The sequence below is a fragment of the Tympanuchus pallidicinctus genome, unplaced genomic scaffold (genome assembly GCF_026119805.1).
Source record: "Tympanuchus pallidicinctus isolate F22 unplaced genomic scaffold, pur_lepc_1.0 scaffold2, whole genome shotgun sequence".
Classification (NCBI taxonomy): Eukaryota; Metazoa; Chordata; class Aves; order Galliformes; family Phasianidae; genus Tympanuchus; species Tympanuchus pallidicinctus.
This window is the reverse complement of record NW_026294721.1, coordinates 51,212,628-51,240,224: the sequence shown is the minus strand read 5'-3', so window position 1 is coordinate 51,240,224 and position 27,597 is coordinate 51,212,628. Positions and strand designations below refer to the sequence as shown.

The window sequence follows — 27,597 nt, the reverse complement described above, 5'->3', positions numbered from 1 at the left end:
TACAGCTGGTGCTGTTAATGTATCCTTAGGAACATGTGAGAATAAGCTTTAGCCTGATAATAACCAAACCGCCAAATTAATCAGGCTCAAACCTATTAACAGTATTTGCAGCCAAAACAAACACATACAATATCCTTATGCATCTTGTTTTAAAAGGTTGTACTTAAGTAATTACTGCACTGTGATACTAAAATGTATGCCACTGCTTAATTGATATTAAGAGATTGGATACAGCCTCCAACATCTATTAGAAAATATTACATCCTTCTCTTTCGTCATCACAAAATAGTATATTTTACAGAATCAAAACCATCATTACATTTCAAATTATGCTATAACCATGAGTCCAGAAAATACAACAAGAATGTTTGAAAAGAAGGTATGTAAGGAATGTGGATAGGAAACCTTTATCGCATCATGCGAAATAATAACATTTTAACTAACCATTTATTTTGTTTGAGAGCAAAAGCTTAGAAAATCTTTATTACAGACTGTATTGTAAATTGTAATTCCTCAAATGCCAATCACCCACAAGAATTATGCCTGCCTTCAATTTTAACATCTCTTCCTGAAACACCTCCAATTTTAAACGAATCCAGTGGAAGCAGCAGCATTTCAGCACCTGCAACATCAAGGGCTGTTAGCATACCTAAGCAAGAAATCCAGTTTGTGAGGTTGAACCTATCATTTGTTACAGGCAGATACTGCGATGTTAATATGCACACAAAATGCTGTACCTAAAAAACCACACTATGTGCATATATATGCGTGCTTGCACATACATGCACACACAATCTGAATGGATTTAATTTTTAAAAGTAGCTACTGTCAGGCACATGCAGTAAACGGTAATATATTGGTTCTTAGCTAATACAGTGATCCCTATTGCTTCAACAGCCTCCAACAATGGAAAGAGAAAAAAATACTATTTATACTTGTCTTCTGTATCTCACATATATGAAAAGTAACTGTGATAAAGAGAGCACATTTAACAAGAACTTCTATCTAGATAACATAGGCTATTACTTGGGTTTATCTTCATCAATCAACAGATCTTATGGTCTTTGTTTTAATTTCAATTCCATCTCATAGAGTACTTATTAAAAATAGTTGCTGCTCTAAAACCAAAAGCACTGACCAGATTCTTTATATGGAGGCAGCAAGAAACTGGATTATTTGAATTCCTTCACCTGATAAGCAAACAAGCAGTCAAACAAGCCCAGACTTCCCAGCACATCCAGCTTCTTTAGAACCCCACTAGAAGTCCTCCGCACAGAACACTTGTTTGGCTACAAACACACCATAGCACCTCAGTTTGGTAAACCGCAGCTCTTTGAGGGCGCCGATAGCAGCCCTGCTGTGACAGCTCTGCATTTAGGGCCAGCTAGCCTTCCCTCTTCCCCCTTCATATACGTTGAACTGATTTTAACAAGCATTTGTTCTCACAAGCATTATCTTTAGTATTTACCACACACCACTAAGTTTGACCTTCACAAATTTTCTTTCTTTCTATTTGGTAAAAAGAAGTAATGCAAGTACTTAAAGCTCATTCACGATATAAAAATGCAAATCTACTTGGTGGAAAGCTCTCAGAATTCAACTCTGAACTCAAGTCATCTCTGCAATTCATTTAATGGGGTTCTTTGTAACCACATTGTTCCCTGGCAACTTTTGTATTGTGGTCTTATACCTGCTTTCAACTTTAAATCTTCTTAATTTTGAGAGTGACCAGGCAGACAATTTTGTTATTAATCCCACCTCTCAGCACACATTAGCACAACTGTTCTGTTTTGTTGTGCCAGATAGAAAGATAGACCACACCTGCCAAGCACCAAACAGCACACAGATCCCTGCACAAAAATGCCCTTAATTGCCTTCCCCAAATTCTCTGTTTTTATTCCCCAACTCTAAGGTTTTTCTGACATGTCAGGGATTTATCAGTATCAAGTATACCTACTGAAAAACCCACCAAATTCTCATTCTGTGCAGTCAGCAAAACAGATCCTACTCACTAAAATCAAAACAAAAGCTAGCAGCTTTCATCAGCAACAGATCCACTATTTAATCTTCAGTTAGACAACCAGCTTATTAGTAAGTTAATACAAAATACTTTCAAAAACGTCTTTTAATAGCCTTTAAAAACTCTCTAAAATGCAGCTCTTCATAATTACCAATAAGGTTTAATCCTTACTGTGCAGAAAATAAGTAGCACATACTCCCTTAAAAGAGAGAAAACCAAGCTCAAATCAATAGGTCTTTTGTCTACCTCTGTATCTGATGTGCAGTAGCTAGAATTACAGAAAGTGAGTGAGCCATAACATAGCCTTTAGGGAATGTTTGCACGGTGTGTGTGTTTATCCTTCGCTACAGAAAACAGGCATTAAATTCAACTACAGCTTCTATGTCTAAAAACACAACATCTCGCTGTGCATTTCTCAACTCTTGTCATGATAAATAATGCTAATCACTGTTTTCAAGAATAATGAGATATGGTACCTTGATAGTTCATCCTGACAAGGCAAAACCTTGAAGAACGTGACCTTTTCCTACAATACACTGAAAAACCATTAAGAAGTGCTTTGTTCCTGTCACAAGAACTCAGCTGACATATTGCCAGACAGTCTTAGATTTATTTTCATTTCTGATTAACGACTGAAATGAAAATATTTAATTTGAATTCGTAAATCTAACATTACTGCTAATTCAGTCCTTGTCAAGCAGGACTTTAAACTCTCTATGGCACTTACAGCTTTTGCATTCTTGCACACAGAAATGTAATTGTTCAGCCAGCAAGTACCCCTCTATTTCTGTGTCATCTTTTGTCAGGGCTCAAGTTCATATAATCCATCAGCCCTCAAATGATACTTCAGAATTTCGTAAGTAAAACTTGAAAAGCCATTAAAGTTTCCTGCAGCAAAATCCAAACACAACCTGTAAGGCCCTATCCTTACTTCATCTTGAGGTCAGCGTAATGTAGCAAGCAGCTACCAAAACAAGGACACAAGCTCACAATGCATACTTTCTACTATTTTTACTGTTACATACATCTGTTTTAGCATGTTATCTTTAATTAGGTTTCCCATAATCCTCAGCTAACCAAATGATAATGTGAAAGGCTGCCTCTCACTGAGATGAGGATAGAGCAGATGTACTGCTGTATTGATTAAGGAGATGTGATCTTAATTACACAAAAAGACTCAGCAACTATCAATCAAAAGCCATGAGAGACATTTCAATTTTTTTATGCTAATCCAAGAAAGATTTTCTGAAACCAAGGCTATTTTTCTTCTGGTGGTTTCTTTTGACATTTCAGCATATTCTAATTGCTTCTTTATACTTGGTTCCCATATCACCTCATACCACCATCAAGGTAAAGGGCATCTCCTGCTACATTATTTTTAGTTCAGTTTGGGGCCAAGAGGTTGTTTGCTTGTCTGGTTTGAGGGAGCTTCCTGGGCTTTCTCATCACTCTTATTATTTTTTATTTATTTTACTTCTTATGTACCATACTTGTCAGGTTAATACACCCAAAAAGTGGTTTCCATACAACTCCTAGAAAAAGCTGAATTCAAACATGATGATGTTTGATGAAGAATGCCAGCTCAGCTAACATTTATAAAGGAACATTCTTACTAGCCAGAAATAAGAACGCCTTATTAAAAAGAACTCTGCAAATCTTGCAAGAAATATAATTAGCAAAGGCAATAACTAACTTGACTGTAACAAAGAAAACATCAGATGTATTCTCAAAGAAAAAGTCCCACTGCTTTTGTTCTCCACCGCATCAGTTCCCTTCAATAATCCAGCAATCCAGCAAAATCTATTTACACAATAGGTGAATTTTCCAAATCACTGTCGCTGAAAAGTAAATAGAAACATTTAATTGAGAGCAGCTTCACAGAATTTCAAAATAGGTATTTAATGATCATTTACATTATAATGAGAATATTTTCCTTGGTTGTCCAATTTCCAGAAGCGTACAAAGGCTCGAAAATCAAATTCACATTCAGAAGGCCAGGAAAAATAATCATCAGGAAAAAAAGAAAAAACACCCCTATTTTTGAAACATCACAACAAAAACATGCAGTTATACGAGTTGATGGGAACTGAACTGACTTCTGAAATGGTAACAGCCCCACCAACGAAGCAACAAATCAATCTCCTTTGTCTCTACTACTATTTTGGGGAATACAATTTATTTTTTATTTATTTTTAATCGCCAACGCATAACATAAGGCATCCTTTTCTCTAATTCTGGAGCTAATGTTAAAAGAATCCTACAGTACAGTCAAAAGAAGCTTGTAGCTGAGTTATAAAAATTCTTGTTGTAAAATCTGCAATATAACATGTTAGTAAAGCGTAAGTTTCATAGCATTCATGATGAGCAATCACCTGCTTCTTAACTCCTCTACGTAGATGACTCAAGATAAGTTATCACTATTTCTTTAATTGCCAGAGATACAGGAGCTCATTCTACCATAGAATCACAGGCTGGAAAGGACCTACAAGATCATCTAAGTCCAACCGTCCTCCCATTTCCATTGCTACACAAGCACTAAACCATATCTCGTAGCTCCTCATCCAGACACCTCTTGACACTGCCAGGGACAGCGACTCCCACCACCTCCCTCCACCACCATTCAGTGCCTCCTACCATATTTCAATCATCTTAGTTATTTAAAGACTAAGGCGTGTGCTCAGTCAGGTAGCTTGTGGTTAGTATCGACTCATTTATTCTTCCAAATTTAAACATTTGGAAATTGTTATTCTGGTCTCTCTTACCCCGCATTAGGTATATTTATTTTATTTTAAGGAAATACAAGTTAATGCAGGTACACTAGAAGTATTCCAGTGTCTCGTGCTTTTTCAGCGTGGACTTCCTGCATTGGTGAACTTGATTTCCTCTTAAATCAGTTTTCCCACTGATTTAATTTCAAAAGTAACTGAGTAGGGCCAAATAATAAAAATTAAAACAAACAAACCACAACTGAAAAATCTGGCTCCGATTACTCATTTCCTTCTGTACCAGAATTTTAATGTATTGATACTATCAGGGAACATCCTAGGAGGTTTTGTTTGTTTATTTGTTTCTTTAAATCACATGTATGAGAAAAACAGAGAGTGAGTAAATAATAAGAACTCACAATATTCACTAACAAGCAGCTTTTTTGTTACTGTTTTCCATAACTCACCTCCATTTTTCAACTCTCTCCATTAACTCTTGGAAAAATAAACTATGAACAAAATGGTCCAGGGAAAACAATGTTTTACAGATCAGGTTGCAATGGAGGAAAACCTCATTTTCCTCTATTTTTGCTGTTAAGGTTTTTCTAAAACAGCTCATTCTACAATATGCCTGTTTCAAGCAGATAGAAAGATATCCTACTACCTGGAGTGGGTTATTATCAACAGAAGGAATCAGCAGTCAGTTATCAGGAAGGTGTTTTTTTTTTTCTTTTGTCCCCTGAATGGATGTTTATCAGAACATCTTCTGGATCTATGAAGTTTGGAAACACCCCTTAAGAGCTGCAATGCCTTTACTTGTAGGTAACAGGACATGCTGACACTTATTAAAAGATGTACATTTGCTAATTCTACAGCTTCATGCATTCCTAAAAGCAGCAATCTTTAGTAAAGGAAGACAACTATTATTAGTCTCAGCATGCTGTCCATTCACCTTTTCCTATCAGATCATCAGATATTTCTATTGTTAATTTTTGCCCTAGCTATTCCAACACAACTTGCTTAGCTTAGCATCACAACAAGAATCCAGTTTTGAAGGAAGCTGTCTTTTTCTTTTGCATTCACCCCTGATAAAGATGAGGCTACATATCACAGATGGACTGACAAGGGCCAGTATTCATTGTAGGGAGTGCAGTGCAGTTTAGAACACACCAGCCTTCATCCTGCAAGGACCATACTTCACACACTTGAATGTACCTGGCAAGTCTTGAAAAGCTAACAGCATTCAAGAACTTACTAAAGTGCATAGGAGTGGAATAAGGGCCTTAGTGTTCTCTGTAAAAACAAACAAACAGTCTTAAACAACTAGACAAGCAAGAACATCCCTAAAGTCAAACAGCACCAATAAAGACTATATACTATCCTGAAGAATGTATAGAATGAGTTTTCAGTCAATATACAAGGCCAGAAATTACAATCACAAAGTATTCACCATTTTTCCACTATATAAAGGCTTTTATGATTGAATGTGGTGAAATTTTAGCTACAGTCAAGGAAGTATGAGAACAGAATGCAAAAAACCATGGTTTATGTAATGTTTAAATTATAGGGCAATAACAAAAAAAGAACAGGAAAGGCAAGTGAACTCCACAAGAACATTCTATTGGTTTTTAGGTAGGAGTCCCTTCCTCCTGTCTTACTAACCGATCTGTTCTTTATTAAGGCAAGCTTTGCAAAATGGTTTTATCATTTTAGGCATAAAAATATAGTTTTATCTCACATACACTATCTTAGTATAGTTTAAAAAGGTCAGACAGATATGAAAACTGTCCTTTGACAACTTAAGTAGGAATTTAGCCTGCTTCCCTTTTTATATTAGAAGGAGTTAAACATCGTGAGAATGCCATCTTTTCTTTAAAAAAATGATCAACAGATCAGCCCTTGAAAAGAAATGAAAATTAACGCTGGGTTGCCTCTGAGTGAATACAACTATGTTCTACTTATAAAAGCTTAGATTGTTCCACATGGGCTTTTTCTTTGTTTTGTTGGGTTGTTTTTTTTTTTGCTAATTTGTAAAAAATTTACGTTCTAAATCTTCACCAAAAAGCAATCCAGACACAAATAGCTAACATTGTTTTCAAAGACCTAATTCATGATTTGTACCTTCTGAACTATGTATTTTATACTAGATTCTGAAGCCTTTACATGTATTCAAATTAGTGAGCATCTATTGGTTAGAACCATGCTTACTTCTGATTTTTTCCATATCACAATATTGCTAAAAACGTGGTTTAGAAAAATTACGTATCAGCCCCTCTTCTAAAGGGGTTAGTTTTTAAAAAGAGGTTAGTTTTGAAACTGTGAACTTCTGTACACTTAAGCCAACTGATCATATGCTCCATTCATCCATTTACTCATTCTGAAGCCTCGAGAATCACATTTTAGAGCTATTTTTTCCAGAATCCCAGGGGCCATGGAATTATAATTCTAAAAATGAAAGCAGACAATATTATACAATCAAGGGATTTTAAGAAAGATGCCAAACACTGTGCCATCACAGAACTGTGAGAAAAGATATGACATTCACCCTTCCCCTACTTCTTTTTCTCTTTACTTTCTTTCCTCTGTCAGCTGCTTCTCCTACGCTCTTCTCTCTTTTCTCCTTCATCTTTCTCCCCTACCTTCATTCACCTTCTGTGCCAAAACTGATCTTGCTGGATTACACAACCAGGTAAGGTTGTGAGGTCCCATCCAACCCCATATAGGTGATGAGTCTAAGATAGGTACAGGCAGCAAATACCTTGCTCATAGGGGATGCCAGAGCAAACAAGATGGCAGATGGATTTGTAAGAATTTCAAGTTTACATCTACGAAAGTATGGTTAGAAGAAAACCTTTCATATCAAGATCACGCCCATCTCCCTTCTCCCTTGCCTAAGTTTTATAGGATCTTACAACCAAGACTGTAAAAATTAACCACATAATCCACAAAGTTCAGTGTGCAGTGGTTACTCTAAATTGAGCACACTCTTTTATACTTAACAATAGTTCTAATATAATCATAATCCCTCCACAGCACTTTCTTCTTTTAATATGGAAAATGGTATTCGTTTTTAAATCAGCTTATGTTCTATGAAAAAAAAAAAAAACTTTTAAAGAAAGACCCATAAACAATAGGAAAATATTCAAGCAAATAGAAGTAACCAACAGTGAAAAAAGTACACATGTACTTAAGATAGATGTGCTAATTTTTGTTTAAAAATAAAAAGGAAAATATTTGAAATTTGCTTCATAGCTACAAGATGTTCACATTTAAAATGCACTTCAATTGTTTACTCAAAGCAAGTAAATGTTACCAGCCTGTGATAAAACTAATCAAAAGCAACACTGAAAATTGCCCAGCTCTTCAGTTGGTCAGCCTCGTTCTTAAACCCTTAATTATTTCTTCCTTTTGAGGAAAAAATTCAAAGCCTGTGGTGTAAAGCAACCTATAGTAAGAAAAACTAACAAGAAGTTGCCAATCTTTTACAAGCAGCACACTCAACTGCTCCTTCCTTTTTTAGAGTCAACCACAGGCTGAACATTCTGCATTACAGGAGTTGCCAATTTTGCAAAAAGGATGTATTTGCTAGAAGGTATGCTTCCAAGAGTCTCATACTTAATGGTGAAATGCATCTTTAAGTATACAAAACACGTGCAGTAATTACACACTACCTAGCAATTTATAAACTGCATGCTTTCCTTCCAACTCAGGTGAATCCACTCTGTTTAGTTAACTTAATAATGAATACATTTCAATTTTTCTTTCTCTGTTCTTATATGTAGACTAACATCTCACGAGTGTATAGAAACAGTGCTGTGTAATTTTTCACTCAAGGAAAAAAACATTCAAGAATTTGGTATCATCTTGACTGGAAATATTAAGAAAATATTATACTTTGACATTATCAGATCGCCTTGGTAGCTCTGTTAACAGCAGATCATTGCCTTCAGCAATACGAAGAGCAGCATGGTTAGTACACAAGGAGGTTAGTACAAGGAGTAGCCACTTAAGTACTATCCTGTGAATTTGTACAACCCATAACTTAACAGCTGCTTCTGAGGAAAGCCAAAGGTGATTTACGCAATAGCAGCTTCCCACAGTCTTGTATGAAACCACTTCTCTCACCTTCATTTTTGAGTTGCCACTAACAGAAATGGCAACATTAGGAAGCAAGCAGATTACCCAGCTACTGCCCCTATGAGTGCAAACAGTAGATTAAAAGACACTTTGCTGATGTTTTTTTGGTCACTTTGTTGTTTTATTTTAAGAAGTCCTTACTTTTATGCAGCACAAGTTACAAAGCTATCCAATGTTATGCTTGACAGCAGCAAAATCTGAAGCTGAAGTCAAATGTTTTGATGATTAAAATATAAACCAACAGTAACAGGAATAAACAGTGAAACCATTATCTGTGTGTCAATTCTATGCATTTTACATGCAGCATTTAACATTCAGTTACTAGAACTAACTACACCTCTTGTGTTTGTTCTATTTGCTCTTCTCATACTTAAAATTCCACTTTTTCCCTTTTTCCATTGTACGTTTCTGAGTGTCACTCCCAGGAAATGGTTTCCCCTTATCAGTCTTTCTAAGCTTTTGTTTCCTTAACCCTTCACTTTCTCAAGTATCTTAAACTGACCTGCAGTACCAGCAGTACCTCTTGTTGACACATTTCTCCTGCCATCACTGCACCTCCTCTCTTGCTCCTTTTTCTTTTCCATTACTTTAGTGCCCCTCAGCAGTCAGCCCTTTTGCCTTTACTTTCCACTCCTTGTGTCTACATTCACTTATTCCTTACAGCAAGGTATTTGCTTAAGAAATGTGACAAGGAGGAAAATATATCAATACAAGCCTTCATCTTTCAGGGGAGAATAAAGGAAAGGGAAGAACAATCTCTGCTGTGCTTAAGAGTGGAAAAAGGTCTCTAAACTTAAAAGGAGTGCTGTTTTACCAATACACAATATCATATTAAATACCAGCAACATCATCAGCAACAGAAGGATGGCTAATTCCCACTGAATTCAGTGCTCACCAGGGGCTAAGAAAGGATGCCTCTCGTAGAAACAGGAGACCTCCTTCCCCAGCAAGACCCAGAAACAGCCTGGTTAAGGTCAGAACAAAGGCCAGAAGCCCCCACCTGCCACCCACCCTCACAGCTCTTAAGCAGAGGACCTTACCTCCAGGGAACCAACTCTTACATGTTAAGCAGCAGCCTATCCATAAGGCAGGCAGGAACACAGTGGATTTCCCTTTCTGAGCTCCTTGTGTTCAATATCTCAAACAGATTGAGGAAGAAAAAGTAAGGACAAAACGATTGTGCCATTTAAGGAGTAGTGAATCACAAGTTGATGAAGTGCAGACCTACCCACAACTTGAATATGCTTTGTCTCACCAATTACCAGCACAACTTCTAAATAAGCAAAAAGCAAATAATAATAATTAAGTATCTGGAACACTCTTTTCTCTGATTTGCCTGTCATTAAGAGAGAGCCTGCATTAATAAATCAGAAACAGGAAAAAACTGGTTTAGAAAACAGACATGATTCATTTGGCCTCTATGCAGCAAGCTCTTCTGAACAGACGGCTGTTGAACAGAAAGCATTAGTTTCAGCTTAACTTCACCATCATGGCTGTTTACTGTACAAGGTTAATGTCTGCAGGAATCCCTCCAAAACACTTATCCTGATAAAAAAGAACTTCCTAAGCTGCAAAGGGTTTGATGACCAACTTCTAATTCATTGACATTTTAATAAACAAGTAACAACATCATTTCAAGATGACTGGATCTGCATCTTAAACAAAGCCATTTTAGTTACATGAGGAAAGGTCAAATGTGTATTTCTGCACTGTCTTATCTACACTGTAATTATCATGGCACTTGAAGCTTGATGCTGTATAAACCTGGAATTTATGAAAATTTTACTAAATTCAATCCATTTTACTGCATAAAATGAATGCCTCTGGTATTCATGTGGTTTATGTTAGTTAAAAAGGCTAAAAAAAACATTCAAGAGTTCATAGGAAATATAGGAATTAGAATACTGCATCATAAGGTTTTAATTCAGAAATATTAACTGTTTGACCACTCATCTATTTTCTTTCCTTTCCTCACATTTATTTTTAAATTCATTTTCTTAGTCAAATTTTGGGAAAAAATCTAAATGAACATCAGGTTACACAATAAACTCAATTAAATCCTTTGACTACCTAGCTAGCTAGTATGCTTTCTACACACTTCTAAAGTGGATCATCAGATTTGGGTAAGCGCACTTCGAATATCTGATGTCTAACAGCTGCATCTGCTTTAGCCAGGTTACCAGTCTGTAAATGCTGACCATTAGCATTACGATTTGAATTTCTTTCCACAGTCTTTTCACTTCACTGCTTTCTCATATGATGAACACAAATGAGTAAGCCAAAAGCAGATAGAGATGCCAGCCCCATAGACATCATTAATTACTGTCACTAAATGCCAGCAGTGCAATTTTGCAAGTAGCATAGTACAGCAAAACACTGTTAGTCTTTTGATATTTTAATGGTACTCTGGGTAACCAATCTGGATCAGAATCAGCACATTACTTCAGAACTGTTGGCTCTCCTTTTGCAGAGTTCTGTATTGCATCTCCACAACTACACAAATCCAGACCACTTGGCTAAACAACAAGTTCATTAGTGACAACATGAAACTTGCAGACAGTAACATTTTGCATCAAATTTAAAAGAATATAATAAAATTCAGTGCATTTTAGAAGGACAAACAGCAAGGAAAAAAACCTCTCTAATAAGACAGAAGAAGTGGCTTACACTGTATAGTGCAAACATTAGCACAGAGCACATGCAAAATGCCAGTTAAACAGAGACAACATGGGTCTATCAATTCAACCCATCTTCAGCTCCCCAAAGGTAGAAAAAAATTAACTCCAGATGACCAACTGTAAGATCCAAAGTAAAATCCCTGTAAAGAAACACCACTGGAAAAGCTGAGCAGGTATACAGTCCTGTAATACAAATATAATGCCACTGAAAAAGGAACAAAAATAGTTTTTCCCTACTGATATTATTAAGGAATAAATGTAACTCCAGCTTGCAAGCATTGTCACAGGTTAATTCACTTTCCTAAAATCTGAAAGTAGCAGCAAAACTTGAGCTTCCAAGGCAAAGAATATTTGCAGTAGGCATTTCCTGCCCAACCAATGATTCTAATAACAAGAAAACCTCCTTTTACTTGTGCAGTAAGCTGCTTTTTGCAGGGTGGCCTTCTGTATTATTCTTTCTAGCTTATGAAAGCAAATAGTCGGGAATAATGCATAAATCCCTTCAACCACCTTTGAAACAGAAAGCATAATTTAAATGGAAAAAAAGTTAATGAAACAGCGGGTACGAGCCCAGTAGCCTACTAAAATCCCCTAGGCCTTACATTTAAAGAGCCTTAGGAAACAAAGACATGACTCATTTGGCACTTACATAGCAACTGAGCAGCTGGCTGCTGGACAAACAGTGCTCTCAGCTTAACTTTGTACAGTAAACAGACAACGTCTAAACTATCGCTGTATTTAAGGCCTTGTAAGTAAACAGTAAAGTCATCCATGAACTTATCTCCAGCATGGAAACTACATATTAAATAATTTAGAGGAGGAAATCTATTATAGTATCTTCCCACTCTCTCTTGTCAACATGGTGTTCTTCGCAGAAGTGAAGACATCAGTGTTTCTCTTTCCTCTGTCTTCTGATGTATTTTAATTACTTTATTATACTTGAACAAAATGAGACAAACATTGTTAAGCAAAGAGAAAAAAAATGGATAGCATGGACTGAAGTCATTCAAACAGCTTGCTGAATTTCCATGAATACTTCAGTATTGAAGCCAACAGAAATGAAAAAAGTTATGAACTCTTTTCCAGCAGAAAGTAATCAAATGAAACTTCAGTGAACTAACCAACGACCCAAGCTAAGGCAACATCTGCCTTCAAAAATTTAAAAAGAAAACATGTCTCCAAGTGCCGGAAGGCAGGTTCACTGAAACATCTGCCTTAGTAAAACATATGATTACAATAATGAGAGAAAATAGCAAAGTACTTCAAGAACAGTATAGAATATAATAAAGAAAAAAACATTACAAATCATCACAACAAAGGGTTTTTGGAAGAGCTCTCCGAGATCTGTGTTACAAGCTCCTGCTCAAATTAGAGCTACCATCAGCAGTTGGTCAGGTCACGCCAGGTCTTAAAGTATGCCTCAGCAGTGCTTCTGCTTTACACACATACATACATACATACGCACACATACTTACATATTTCTGGTAACTGTGAGAGTGCTTTGCATCATTTATGAATTAAGATACTAAAAAGAAAATCACTATAGCAAAGTGGAAAATAAAGGATATTCTGTTTGATATCATTCAGCTTTTCAAGACGTGCAGATAACTTGTACAAAAGTTAAGCTACTTAAGTATCACTTTCTCCTTCTAATGGCTTCCTTTATGTACAAGGTAAAATAAAGTTAAAATTTCTCAGGCAGGTAGCCATCACATTTTTTTAATGTCATGCTATTCACAAACTCCACAAAGAATGACGAGAAAGACTTCTACATTCTATCTAAAAGTTAGACATTGACAAGGAGAATTATTCCTGTGGGCCAATGGCTGCATAGGGAACTGAACGGGGAAGATTCCAGCAATGCAAGTCACAAGGCAACCAAAGTTTCTCCATAATGTAGCCAAAGGGAGCTGAAGCTTCTTTTATTTCTGCACAGACTTCTCTAGGAAAGCAAGATATACATATGCTCCTGGGATAAGTCTATGGTGAATCCATAGGATGCCTGAGACATGGCATACAAAGCACAAAGCAAGCATTCAAACAAGGGGGAGCTAAAGCTTATTTGACATTGCAAGCAAGTTCTCCTCAATGACAAGGATGTAAAAGTCTTTGAGAGTAACTAACACAGCTACAGCATAGCACAAAGACTAAACTACAGAGGGAAGTGCCACCATTCAGAGCAATACTGTTAGACAAATACATAGGTTGCTCTGAAAGTAATGCCTCCTATTTCATTGGAAACTGCAACATATAAAAAGAGCATAACAACACTATTTGATGAAGCAAATTCTCAGCTACAAGACACCTTTTTTTCAGTAGCCACCACCAGTAGCTACGCATTTTTGCCAGTGATAAACAAAAGCCTGCACACTGTGCTCCAAAGTCTGCACTTGCGGAGGTGTCACCACAGCTGAAATGCATCACCCACCGCCTACAGCACTCACATCCACTGTTTGATCTCCAGAGATGTTCAGCAAGCATCAATGGATTTTAGAGGATGCAATTTTTTCCTGTATGGAGGAATTCAACCACACTTCACATACAGTTCCATATCAAACACCATTTTGTCAGAGTGCCCCTCTGCTGCCATCTGTCACACAGCAACAAAACGTAATGGAATACTGGCGGGAAGGTTCAACCTCTACTGTCATGCCACCAATCACCACCTATTACATTGTGGACCAGTATAATAAAACAGGAGGCATTCATTTCAGAGCAGCCCTTGTAAAACAAATGGGTATTTCTGGTATGAGAGCGAGATTATTTTGACATTATTTTAGTGGGTCTGTTTTAGATTGATGTAATCGCTTCTTGAGTAAGCCAAACCTAAAAGGCATGAAGCCAGAACAACCATCTCCATACTGCAAGAATTACCATGCATTTCCAGGAAAAAATACTTCTTTCTTACAATACAATAAAAACTTATATATGTGAATACAGAAACATCTAAAAGTTCAGAAGTTTTAAGGGGATACTTCCAGTTGTAAAATCCACAAAAACATAAGCTGTGATAGTAATTGCAGTCCCCATTGTGCGTCTGCATAATGGTGAACAACAGCAGAAATGTCCAATATAAATAGCCTACTGTTTATTAAAATCTGAGGACAGCAGACAAAGTTATCAGTGGTTTTCAATCCATATTTCCCCTTATGTTCAAAGGAGCTCAGTATCTGTTGACAATCAACAGCTGCTGTAAAGCCCATTTCTTCTCTTTTACGGCAACTTTAGAAGGGTGATGAGCGCAGATACGTCTGGCTTGGTATTAAATGAGTTTTGAGTTTTTTTGCCCACTTATACTTCATGCTATGCAAGTTCAGTAATCTATCACATGTTATAAAAATTTGAGATGTGTATTCTTACAACTAAACAAATCATTTAAGCAAGCCAAAGTAATTGTCAAACAGGGTGTTGCCAGGTGATTTGCTTCTATGGTGCATGTTGCCTGATGATGAATAAATTATTTTTGGAAAGGTGGCAGACATACCTTGTCCAATAAAAATCCACTAACAAAGAAAAGAACCAGCTTCTTTCTTTGAAGAATTCTAACCGCTCATTTTAACATTTTTCCCCTTCTTTAGAAAGAGGAATAATATTTTACAACAGAACCTTCACAGAAAATTACACCTGGGGTTAAAACATAGCTGAAACAAAAAACTATGCATAAACATATAGTTGGCTTGAACTGTATTTATTAAAGAAACACCTTAATACCTGCAGAAATGATACAGATATGGCCTATGAAATGTAGATACAAAACAGGTTTTCTAGGCTCTGCACAGTCATACGCTTAGAACCAAGGCTTTATTGTTTTAGTTTCCCACATTCTGGTTTTAGTTTCCTTTTCTATCAATTTCTTCGGAATCAAATTTGAATCTGTTACACAGCACAAGTTCTACACAGGCAACATTTGGCTTATATGGCAAGTTCTGTGTAATAAACAATGCTAAAGTCACCTAACCTTTTCTTTGTGAAATTTCAGAAGTGACAGCACCTCTGAATATCATAACTTCAAATGTTTTTTCCTCATTTAGATATCCAAATAATCTCACCAACTTCTTAAGCTATGTTGAGAATATGCATAGCTATAAATTATTCCCTCCTTTAAATCTATGAACTTAATGACAGATATCCAAACTCTTGGAACCTTTCGAAAACTGATCATACATTCCCTGATTCTTTTTCTTCTAAGAAAGCATTTGATCATGTCTATTTCAACTACATTCTATTCACTTCTATACTTAATTTTTGATAATATCATGCTCTCCAATCTGTTTAAACAAGGGAAGTAATAACTTCCCTTCATTATTTTCAATGCCTTTCTCCTGTTATTTTGAATCATCACCTTTTCTGTGTTGAGAATAAATTTAGTTCTTTAGATTCTTGGGGACAGGTTATCTGTAATGCTTTACCCAGAAAATAGTTGAAGACTGAAATATTTCCTCAGATCCACAGATGATGAAAAAAGATTATTATTATTATGCTAGGAAAGACTCTCCTTTTTCTCTGAACCCGGTATTTAATAGATAATTTTTAAAAGTTTTTAACAATTAAATTGATGACAAAGCATGGCATGCAAAGCAAACAAAAAAGTGGGATCCTTCAGTTTCCTTGTCTAACATCAGCTTTATTTCTGGCTTCATGAAAGTAGATACTGCAAAGAGTACAAATAGGCCAACTAATGTTTAAGGAACCTTCAAAGATAGACGACATCTGAGTCTCAGCCCTTTTGGCACGCTGTTAAGCTTTTCTGTAGAAACAGCAATTCTGCATCAGGAAATGACGCTCCCAGCAGTTTTACACATTTGGACAGTCAGCTTGACTGAACCATATACTAAGCAATATGGATTTCTAAGACACAATGGCATTATTCCCTTTCATTCTTTCCAGCACCCGGGTTTTGCTTCATCGTAACGCTTGCGGTTGGTTTGTTTTTCAGATTACCATGTTGGCTGATGCTGTTTTTACCAGCTTTCACTATTCCACCGATTGACTTACTTTCTGAGTACAAGAAAAAAAAACTGCTTAACACAACTTTTATTCTGGTCAAAGGACAGATATGCTTATGTTTACAGGTAGAAGTAGAAAGACAAGATTCCTGAAGTTCATAATGCAAATAATCAACCTGCTGTAAAACTGGGATCAGAATGTAGTTAGCAATATTAAAAGCAGAAAGCTACTTTAAGTCCCAGCTCCAGCTTCGAGTTGGATCAAAGGAAAATATTTTCAAATGGAATACACCAAAGACAATGGGACTTCAGCAGAGCGCAGTGCAACAAGCCAGAAGATGAAGGCCACTGATGACTAGATGGAATTACCAAGGGAAACCCTAAAAAATGCTTAGTAGGCTAATTAAAACAGCATGTTTGTTCCACTATAAATAGGACCTATTTAATCTGTACTGTTTTTCTCCTGAACTTTTCATCCCATCTCCAAGAACATGTTTATCTCTGGGAAAATACACATTAAAGAAAAATTTTAAGTGATCGTTACTTTGATAACCCAATTAAAATAGTTACTATCTAGCATAAGAAAAAATCATTTTAAATACTTTTCATAATCACTCAGAAAATTCTATTATTGTAATTCCCTAATTTTAATTGAAATCTACATGCAGGAATGCACAATTTCCTCTTTTAAAGGAATTTAGAATAACTACACTCCTTTAAAAACCAAAGTAAAATAACCTAAAGTTATAAAACCAGCAAGGCCTAGTTTCATGACTTCATCTTATCTTTCTAATGTGCAGTACAGTCTGAGATGCTCCACGCAGATCAGTCTGGTATTGCCATTATCCTTTCCCTGCCTTCCCACCACCCCCATCAAGAGAAGGAAGAAAAGGAAATAAGCGTGCGTTTTATTGCCATAGGCTATTTGTCACCATTTGTTAATTTCTCCACAAAATTGTTCTGTGTTCATGACTAAGAGATTACAGGGTTGATGTGTTTGGTTCTCACTTAATGATTTATTATTGAAAATGCCTTAGAAAAGTAATTAAAAAAAAAAAAAGGGCACTACGCTTTTTCCCTCTCTGACACACAGAGTTTAAATCAGTTGGGAAATGCAGATAATATGGAGCACTACTATGCAGTGTTTTTCTGATACAAAACTGAAAGAACGTGTTAAACAGAGTAAGAACTTTAAAATTTATCTCATTGGCTTTGTTTGTATCACACAGTAGCAAATCTAACTGAACACCATCAGGAGTTGCTACTGTCAAGAATCCTTAGAATCATTAAGGTTGGAAAAGACCTCTAAGATCACCTAGTCCAACCTTCTGCCTACCACTACTACTGCCCACTAAACCATGTCCCCAAGTACCATATCTGTTTCTTAAACATCTCCTTTGACAGTTACTCCACCACTTCCTTGGGCAGCCTGTTCCAATGCCTGACCACTCTTTGAGAAGAAATTCTTCCTATTACCCAATCTGAACCTCCTCTGATGCAACTTGAGACCATCCCTCTTGTCCTGTCACTAGTTACCAGGGAGAAGAGGCCCTGCCTTACCACAGCCTCCTTTCAGAGTTGTAGAGAGCTATACAGTCTCTCCTGTGCCTCATCTTCTCCAGATTTAACAAGTCCCAGTTCCCTCAGTTGCTCCTCATAAGATTTGTGCTCCAGATCCTTCACCAGCTTCAGTCTTTCTCTGGACACTCAAGGTGCGGCCTCACCAGATCCTTTTCCTCTTTGCAGCTTTCAAGTGCCCCTGCCCTAAGCCTGTAGCACTGCCTGGGGTTGTTGTGGCCAAAATGCAGGACCTGACACTTGGGTGAATTTCATCTCACTGGCCTCAACTCATCGATCTAGCCTGTTCAGGTCCCCATTGAGGACCTTCCTCCCAGCTTGGTGTCATCTGCAAACTTACTCAGGGTAACTTATGGATGGCAGTTATCAAAACTATGACAAACTTTGACAAATTTACAAATAAAAAAAATCCTGATCATAACATGTCTTGGATAGGTATATCACCTAATTATTAAGACATGAACTTCCAAAACCTTCAGGAAAGATATAGTACAAAATCTGCTCACTTTTTCTAACAACAAAAACATGAGTACACATTTATATAGACCTGTATGCTCTGAATTCAGCACAAAGCCAGGTGAGGCTAAACCCACAGACAACCAGTGTGTTTTGAGGAAAGTTACTGTAGTGATTTTCAGTTCCACCATCTGTCATTACAATGTCTGATTTTTAATGAAAATTTTCTGACATTAAGACTCAAATATGATTTCAGCATTCTGTGCCATGTGGTCTACTTTGCTCCTGACAAGTAGGATTTAAATCTAGTTAGATATAATCCTTAAATCACAGTTAAAATACAGAGAGAAGTAAAAGATGCATTAACCATAATAAAAGAAAAAAGGGGGGAAGGATGCAAATATATGAAGAGCATAATCTCACCTTTGGTTACAAAGCAACTAGGATTGAAAACACTCTAAAAAATAAATCTTCCTTGAAAATACGATTTATTTTATGCATTTTACTTAACATCCAAAATTAATTAAATCCATCAAGTGGGATCACAGCTAGGCCAAAGCATTTGGTAACAAGCAAAAAGAGGAGGAATGTCAAATACGTGCTGCAGATAAGATGGAAAGTAAAACACTTGGCAGATGTTTTTAAAAAAGCATACAACTTAGGACTAAGAATTGTTCTGTTACCTTAAAAGCAATTTTAAGGGTTTTTTTTTTTTAATTTTTCTTTTTAAGAAAAACAGATTTTAAATAAGAAATCATTTCCAATCTTTCAAAAAAAAAAAAAAAAAAAAATTTCAAAAAAAAGACTGGGAATGTAGGGAAGAAGTTACGGAACGTTTCACAGGAATTGTTTCATAAAAATTGTACAGCAATAGATTTGGCTCATAAGATACATGAGAGAACATAGGAACAACAACAAATTTAGCACAATGGCAACATTACTGATTCATACTGGTTGTCGTACCCTAGAGCAGATAAACTAAAAGAAACCACGTGAACACTTATTTCTGTTGTTTCCTCAAAACCTATTCATGACTTGGCAGTTGTGGTTACTTTGCATAAATCTGAAACACTTTCACAGGAGAAACTGGAATTACAAAGAATAAGAGTCTTGCACAAGCAAAGGGAGGCTCAAGAGAAGATCTTTGCTGCTTAAATTTATATCATTAAAAAGTCACCAGGATCAGAAATTGGCTAATTCAGGCATCCAACATCCATGCATTGTGTATTACTTCAAAATGCACATCCTTCTCTCAAAAACTAGCACTACTAGTAAATGTTCACAAAGAGGACCAAAACTATCTGATTTATAGAATTACAGACAGATTTGGTGCAAAATATCTAGCTTGATTTTGAATCGAGACACCAATGAATATTAATTTTTGAAAGTCTAAATCAGAAATGTGACACTTCCTTGAAAAGACTCAACAACATCAGTGAAGATCAGTCATTGCAAGAAGGAGATGAACAGATCTACAGATCCCAAAAAATACAGAACGAAGTTAAAGAGACTGATTTTTCACAGACAAATTGCGTCACAAAGAAAATAAAACTCCATTTTATATTTATTAAAAAATGAAATGTCTTCAAAATAAAAACCACTGCAAGCTATTCAGGGTGAAACTACAGCATCCAGGTGCAAAATTTGGGATTAGCTTGCACATTTCCTACATTTCCATAGAAGTCACAAACAAGTGCTAGGTCAAATTTAATCTAATTGAGATTTTCAAGAGAAGCGAAAGCCAGCAGTAAGTATTGGTAAAAAATGCATACCCAAGCAATTATATTAAATTAATGTATGCAGATATAGCTATGTTATTGTCTTACAAGCAACTGCACCTGCACAAAGGAAGGACTGCAGTGCAACTAGAAGAGCTGACATGAAAACTCTGTCCAGTTTACTTTCATTTATGGAAGTGTTTAGAACAGTTTTAAGTCTGTACAATTAAAGGGCATTCTAGTCTTTGGGAGATGGGTATAGTTCATACTTCTTGTTACTAAACATTCGAGAACAAAGGAAAGATCTGCAAGTAGGATACGGGGAAGCATTTAAGCAGAATGAAGAGTACTTCAACAATGAGTCACATTAGTAAATTCCAGGTAAGGATTGGAACTAGTAAGTGAATATTGTCTCAACTGTTCTACTTGCTATGCTTACACATGCAACTAAAACGCAAACACAAAGACCAAAAGCTCAGTGACAAACTGAAATAAATCCTCCTAACACTTTTTTTTTTTTTTTTTAAAGTTCATGTTCCACAACGGCAAGAAAAAAGGGTTTTATTGTCTTAGATTAGATTTGACTGAATTTAATATAAGGATTATTTTCCAATTTTTCTACACTTACAAGATAATTCTACAAATAGCTGAATTTCCACTTGCTTTTGCTTTTCAAAACTTTTAAAGATTTTAAAGGATGCAAATTCCTTTGATATTGTTATGGTAGGAGGCCAGAAATTTGACATGAGACATGCGCCAAAAATTAACTTTTCAGAAGCTATTCCAGACCATCTGGAGAAGATGCATTTCAAGTACAAAATAATTAATACCACCTTCACTAAAACACTAAACATACAGTAGTCTGGCCTTTCCTTCATGTAATTAAAAACTTACAAAGTATCAGACTACTCAGAAGAGATTATGAATCACTCACAACAAAAATACTCTATTAAGATTAGATTTTAAGTTTTTTTTCCCTTAACATACAGCGATGGCATCCTCCTCAAAATTGCTGATTGGAGCTTTAAGAGTACTTTAACTGCAGCCCAAGAGCCCACTTTCAGGAAGAACTAAAATGAAACTCCTGACCTTATCCAAAGTGGGACTGTATCCAAATCAAGCAATGCCTTCATGGTTCTTAACCTGGGCCAAAAGTACAGGTGGAAGCAATAATTAAGTTCAACAGACATAAGAATTCCTTCTTATCTCATGCACTGTCACAAATGATTTATAGATTGGAAATAAAATCTGTACCTGAATTCAACAATAGATAAAAATTGGGTGAATGAAGAAGATATGTCCAACCACTTGTACTACCATTACCTTTAAGATTGTACACGACACTGTTTCTGCCAGAAACATGAGTTTCAAAGTATGTTTCACATACACAGGGTTATCGTATTGCCACAGTACGTTGTGATCCATAAACTCATCGTAAAATGTCAATGGAGAGCTCGCAGAAATCCACTAAAGCAGCACGTAACTTGACAGTACCTCAACAGTAACAAGTTTTCTGTGTAAAAGTGAGGCAGTCCTCCACCTCCATTCCTTGGCACATACAGCTTTTAAATTGCAAAGTTGTTCAAAATGTTTGACCGCATTTCTGAAAGAAGCTGTCTAGCTTTATAGTTACAAAATAAAAAATCTCATTTTTATTTGTGACCATATTGTTAATTGACCTAAAAATCACAGCAACCACGAACTCTGGAAACAATTAATAGCCTCAAAAATAACTCAGTAAGGATATTTAGTATTTTAAATATTTAATAGAGTATCGTGAATATAATGCAGACCTCAGCAAAATAAGATTTTGTTTTTAAAAAATTGCGAAGGTCTTTTAAAATTGCTTTCTGATGTTTAAGTTCTTTTACTCTGATCTAGGAAATCTAAAAAACACCAGAAGTCCAGCAGCTATTTTAAGTTCAAATGCTGCTTGAAGATTTCTATTTAGATGTGCCATAATAACTAGTCAGCAACAGTGCTACAGTCTCCTCACAGTACTGAATACTTCACCAATACATATAATAGAGAGGGATTAAAAGCCCCATAAGAGAACCATAAACACTATTAAGAATGCCTAATACTATAAATGACAGCACCCACCCCAATTCTGTTTCTGACTTCAAAGACAGAATATTAAGCAGCAAACTCCGCAGGTTTCCGCCATCTATAAATAATCTAATAGGATCTCTGAAGACCATTATAAAAGAGGTCACGTAATCTATGAAACATTTCAACTTTGAACAAACCCCCTCTTCTTTTCATCCCCAAACAATAACAAAATGGTTTCTTAAAGAGTTATCCACAGAACATAATATGAGTGAACACCAATAAATTTCAGTGAGAACAACATATAAATTCTTTTGGTGTGTCTGCAGTGCTCAGTAACATGGGAAAAGGAGAAAAAGACAAACTCTGCCTTGGTTTTCAATCATCTTCTGGGCTGCACAGTCTTTTTGTTACCTGAGCACATAAACTATACCTTAGTTCTCACATTTAGTTCATTTCAGATGTTAACTACTCAGTGCCTACATTTCCTTGTTTGGAAGGAAGTTGTGAGAAAGAGTTTCTCTCTTAACTGGACCTCTCTCTTGTTCCTTTGGAACATTTGAAAACACTTGCACAGGCTAGTTTGCTCTTACACACTTTGACTGTAGCCCTATCCTCCTAATGAAGAGGGTCACACGCTCAGAGCGTTGCTACCAAAAAAATGAAAAAGACAAAAACTATTACCACAGAGGTTAGCTCCTTAAATTCTTTTGTTTGCACCATTTTCATTTGCCTACTTTTTTCTTCTGCTCTATCAAACACGTTACTTCTTTTTACTCTGAATTCCAGCAATAGCCTGTCCTTTCATGATATCTTCTTTTTCAGTTACCAAGATTGCTCTTTACACAGTGGCAGCATTGATTGAGCAATTGGAAAAAAAAAAAAAAAAAAAAAACCAACAAAAAAAATCACCTGTACAGTTTCTCTTGTGTTTTTATACACATGCTGGGGAAAAAAAAATCCCAGAAATTTCCACTGAGCTACCAGCATTCACCTTTATCACAAAAACAACACCACAACATAAAATTCCCAAAGAAGTGGTTGAGCTGATCAGCTTCTCCCTTCTGTCACCCTTTGCTCAACTGTTATCTCTTTTCTTACAGCAGAAAACATTCACGAAAACAGGTAATATTCTGCAATCTGTTTACACAGCACCCAGCAAATCAAACAGTGCTCTGCCCTTAATTCTTTTGGGGCCAACAATACAAGTGTTTCAACAGTCAAATCTAATGAGAAGATAAAAGTCTTTTAAAACCACTTTTTTTTCCCCGCTGGTCATCCCAAACTTAGGAATCAGGCACTTTTCATGTGGTAGTTCTCAGACCTGTTACCTTTTACTTGGATGACTCCTTGGTTGCCGGGCACAGCTCCATTCATTCCGTTACAATTTGGGATCCAAACAGATTTTGCTGCCCTCCTGTGGCCAGAAATGTCTACAAGTCACACACGCAGCTCAAACAGCACATATTTTTTTCTTGAAAGACAAATTTGCACAGATCAGTGCTAGGCTTTAACGAAAGTAAGAGTCAAAAAAGATGCTGCAGAGGTAAAAATGATCTCCTGATACGTTCACTTGAAAGGACTGTTTAAGGCTTTATAGCAGAAATACATCAGTCATGCTCACTTAACAGCTAGACTGATAAACTTCAAACTCGGCTGTCCCTCAGCTACCACAGGTAGCAAACAATGCAAACGAGCTATAAAAACACTGCAAAGAAAGGAGAGAAAAAAGTAACTTTAAACTCTTTTGTCAGTTACGCTTCATAGCTAGGCTGATCTATAAAGTCTGAATCATAATACTCTCATGTATAGCAAGGGAACACAGGAAGGACACAAGCTGTACAGTGGTTTCACAGTAATGCAGATATAGTGGGGATTTAAGTCTAAAGAGAAAACTTACAGAACAATCTTTGAGAAAAAAACAGTGAAGACATTCTACAGCAAGGAACACCAAGACAGCTGAAATACCTCATTTAAAGACAATGCTGATACTACAAGAGACCAGTTTAAGACTTAGAGCGATTCTAGAAAATACTAATTATGAAGGCTGATGTATCAGCAATTTATCCAATAGCTCATTCAGAGCATTTGAAGATAGAGAAAAGGATCAATTCTCCCTCATCCTAGATCTTTGTCACTACTATAAGTAGGCTAACGCATATGGATTTTATTACTACAAAATTTGATTAAAATATTTGGAAAGTTAAAACATTTCAAAAAGGAAAATACGATCTCCAAAGAAGTAATGGCAATCTGTACTTATGTTGAATTTTTACTTATGCAGAAACAGGACAGAATTTCTTTATTTGTACACCAGGGTTTTAAATATCCAAAGTTGTTTGTTGTTTGTTCATATTCCAAAGTGGGCCGATATTACAAAAGCATTCCGAAAGTCAGGAACGCAGAGATTTAGCACAGGACAAGATGAAAAATGAATGTGCTGCAAGTCTGAACGCTATGTGCTCTGTAAGAAAGCTCATATGTATCAGTACAAAGAGCAAAACTCCTCAAAGTGACAATTAGCTATTACTCAGAATGGCAGAAAGGTCTATTTCAAACTGGTAGAACCAAGCAAGAGGGGAAAAAAAAGAGGAACATGAACAACAACTATCACCACCACATTGTTCTATCCCATTATCTGTTTACACTTTTGCTGAAATTCTGATTAAGGTTGAGGTAGGTATGAGGAAGGTTTGTTGTTGTTGTTGTTTTTTGTTTTGTTTTTTAATAATTATTTATCCAGCTGCCATGAGGACCTCCTGAGTACCAACAGTGCATGAACGGTCTCTATTTATGCAGTTCTCAAAGTCCTTTAGATTGGATGGCATATATGGAATCATTTGTTACAAAATGGAAACACTATGAACAGGACTCAAAAAAACCCCAAACCATCAAACAGTTAATGCAAGCATTTTCCAGACAAAGAGGAGGAAGCAGCGTGCCACCACTGTCTTATTCAAGCATAGTGTTACTGTGCACACAGCATAACTCCCAAGTACACCTTATTGACCATTACAAACAGTGCATTTCTATATCTATTCCCAAAAAGCATCCCCTGTAGATGATTTTGAGACATGTTTAGAGGAGAATGTCTTTCGGGATCACATTAATCCTAGATTTTTATCTGTAAGGCCCTCTCCAACTTAAGCCATTCTATGATCCTGTGATATTGCCATGGACAAATTAAATGGTTTGGTAGCACAGGTAACTTACAGATTCCAGTTACATACAAAGATACTGATTTTTAGATTTAAAAAAATAATAGTTTAATTCAAACTCCCATCAAAACTGGATTCAGGTCAACTATGCAATGCTACATCCTAGAGCAGTCAAAAAGTGTTCAAAAAAGCCACAAGAAATCTAAAGTATTGAAAGAACACTGTTTTGAAGTTAACCCACGTAAAAGAACAAAACTGCAGTAATAAGCTTCCTTTTCATACACTTACAACCTCAAACGTTGCTCATATTCAAGCCAGCATCTCTGTTATTGGAAGTCTTTCATTTCTCAACTATTTGTTAAGAGTATGAGGCAACATGGCTCCACTACCATCTCAGGTCTTCCAAATCTTGAATTGCAAAATGCAGTGTAATCATAAATGTAGTTTAAGCTTTTAAACAAGTGCAGCTGATCTATAGCTATAAGGAGAGGTTAATGAGAATCAGCTTCAGCTGAGCTTCACTTGGATTGTTACCCATGTGGCTTGCAGGCAAAGAACTGTCTGATACAGAAAATCAGATGAAGAAGGACGAGTTCCTGCTTCAGGATGCTTGAGATCCTGAAATAGACTACAAAAGTATTAAAAAAATACACATCTTCAAAGTCTTTCAAAAAAGGTCTGACATGCTAGGAAGGGAAATAGAAAAACTTTAAAGTGTTCCTTTTAACTCCTTTTGTTTTATAGAATAAATGACTGCCTGGACCTCATTTTAGAAACACTGAGGTGTTTAACATTTAAAATAAAACACGATTTGCATCTCTGGATTAGCAAGAACTTTAGTAAAATATCAGACTTCTTATAAAAGTTTTGACTTTTAAGCAACACATATTCACATCTCAGAAGGCATCTCCCAAAACTAAAATAGTCTAAAGTTAATACCAATATAAAAGGTGGAACAAAACAAAATAACCATGCTATCTTCACAAAATAATCCAAGAAATTTGCATATATTGAATCAATCTTGCTAACAATTTCAAATCAAACAGCTGCGAATATAATAAAGCATTTATTTTACAAGTTAATGGTAGCAAGTTCTGCTAGCAATTACAAGGAATTTTAATATAGACCCAGCCTCAAAAACTGAAATTGGTTAAAAGATAATTACACTATTTAATCCTGTTTTCCTTCAATTAAAAATCAGCTGTCATCAAAACATCAGTATTTTTTTAATGAAAGTTAAATTAGAGAACAATTATGGAGTCATTTAGTATGAGCATAAAAGCCAAAAAACCAACATTTTGCCCAGAATACAGGGAATTCAGTAGGAAGCTACCTTCGTCAATGGTTGATAGATCAAATGGAGTACGTCATCATAGATCATTGAAGTTTCCCCTTTCTTTTCATTAACACTACTTTTGTGTATTATGAAGTCCAAAACATTTTTGAAGTTTTTTTATACTGAGTTACAAAGTCTCTGCACCTCAATGATGGAAAGGCCACAGCAAATTGCAGTGTCTTCATATCAGTTCTGGAAAAAAAAACCTAACACCAATCATCCAGGACTGTTGTCAGGTATACCACTAACACTGCTGTATCAAATACTAACAGGTATACATGATCATACTGTCTTTCTAGCCTCAAAATGTACAAACTGATGGATCTCAAGAGTCTTCCTGAACTGAAGAAACAGAGTACAAAACCGTTTCTCTGGGGAGAGCTTGGGAGTTTGAGAAAACATTTTACAAAGCAACATTCTAGCAAATAGGTAAATTAATTTTACAGACAGATGACATATACTTGCCTATTTAGTCTTCAAAGACCAAAGGTTTTATCTCAAGTGTAGGCATAAAAATAGCTGACACCTTAACTCCCAAGTTATGCACACTGAAAATTAAGACCAGAGATAACACTGAACAATTATATGGGTCAAGCCTGAAAAACTAGCATCACAAGGAAAATGTTTTGATGATGCTAATTTACTATTAGACAAAGCAACTGCAGCTCCTAAATCAGGCTATTTTTGTATCACTGATGGCGGAAAGAAGGGAGAAGGAGGAAGAAGCATACTGCGTCTCACAGAAAGAAAATAAATTCATCAGCATATTTTCTTTCCTAAAACTTCCTAAAAGTCTAATGCAAATTTCATATTAAA

The 27,597-nt window shown here is 36.1% G+C and overlaps 1 protein-coding gene across 4 annotated transcripts in view; it reads right to left on the bottom strand.

Annotated features, from left to right (window-relative positions):
• The window catches only part of GSTCD (glutathione S-transferase C-terminal domain containing), a 59,206-nt gene that overhangs the window by 17,186 nt on the left and 14,423 nt on the right, over positions 1-27,597 (bottom strand). The gene's annotated exons all lie outside the window — the stretch shown is intronic.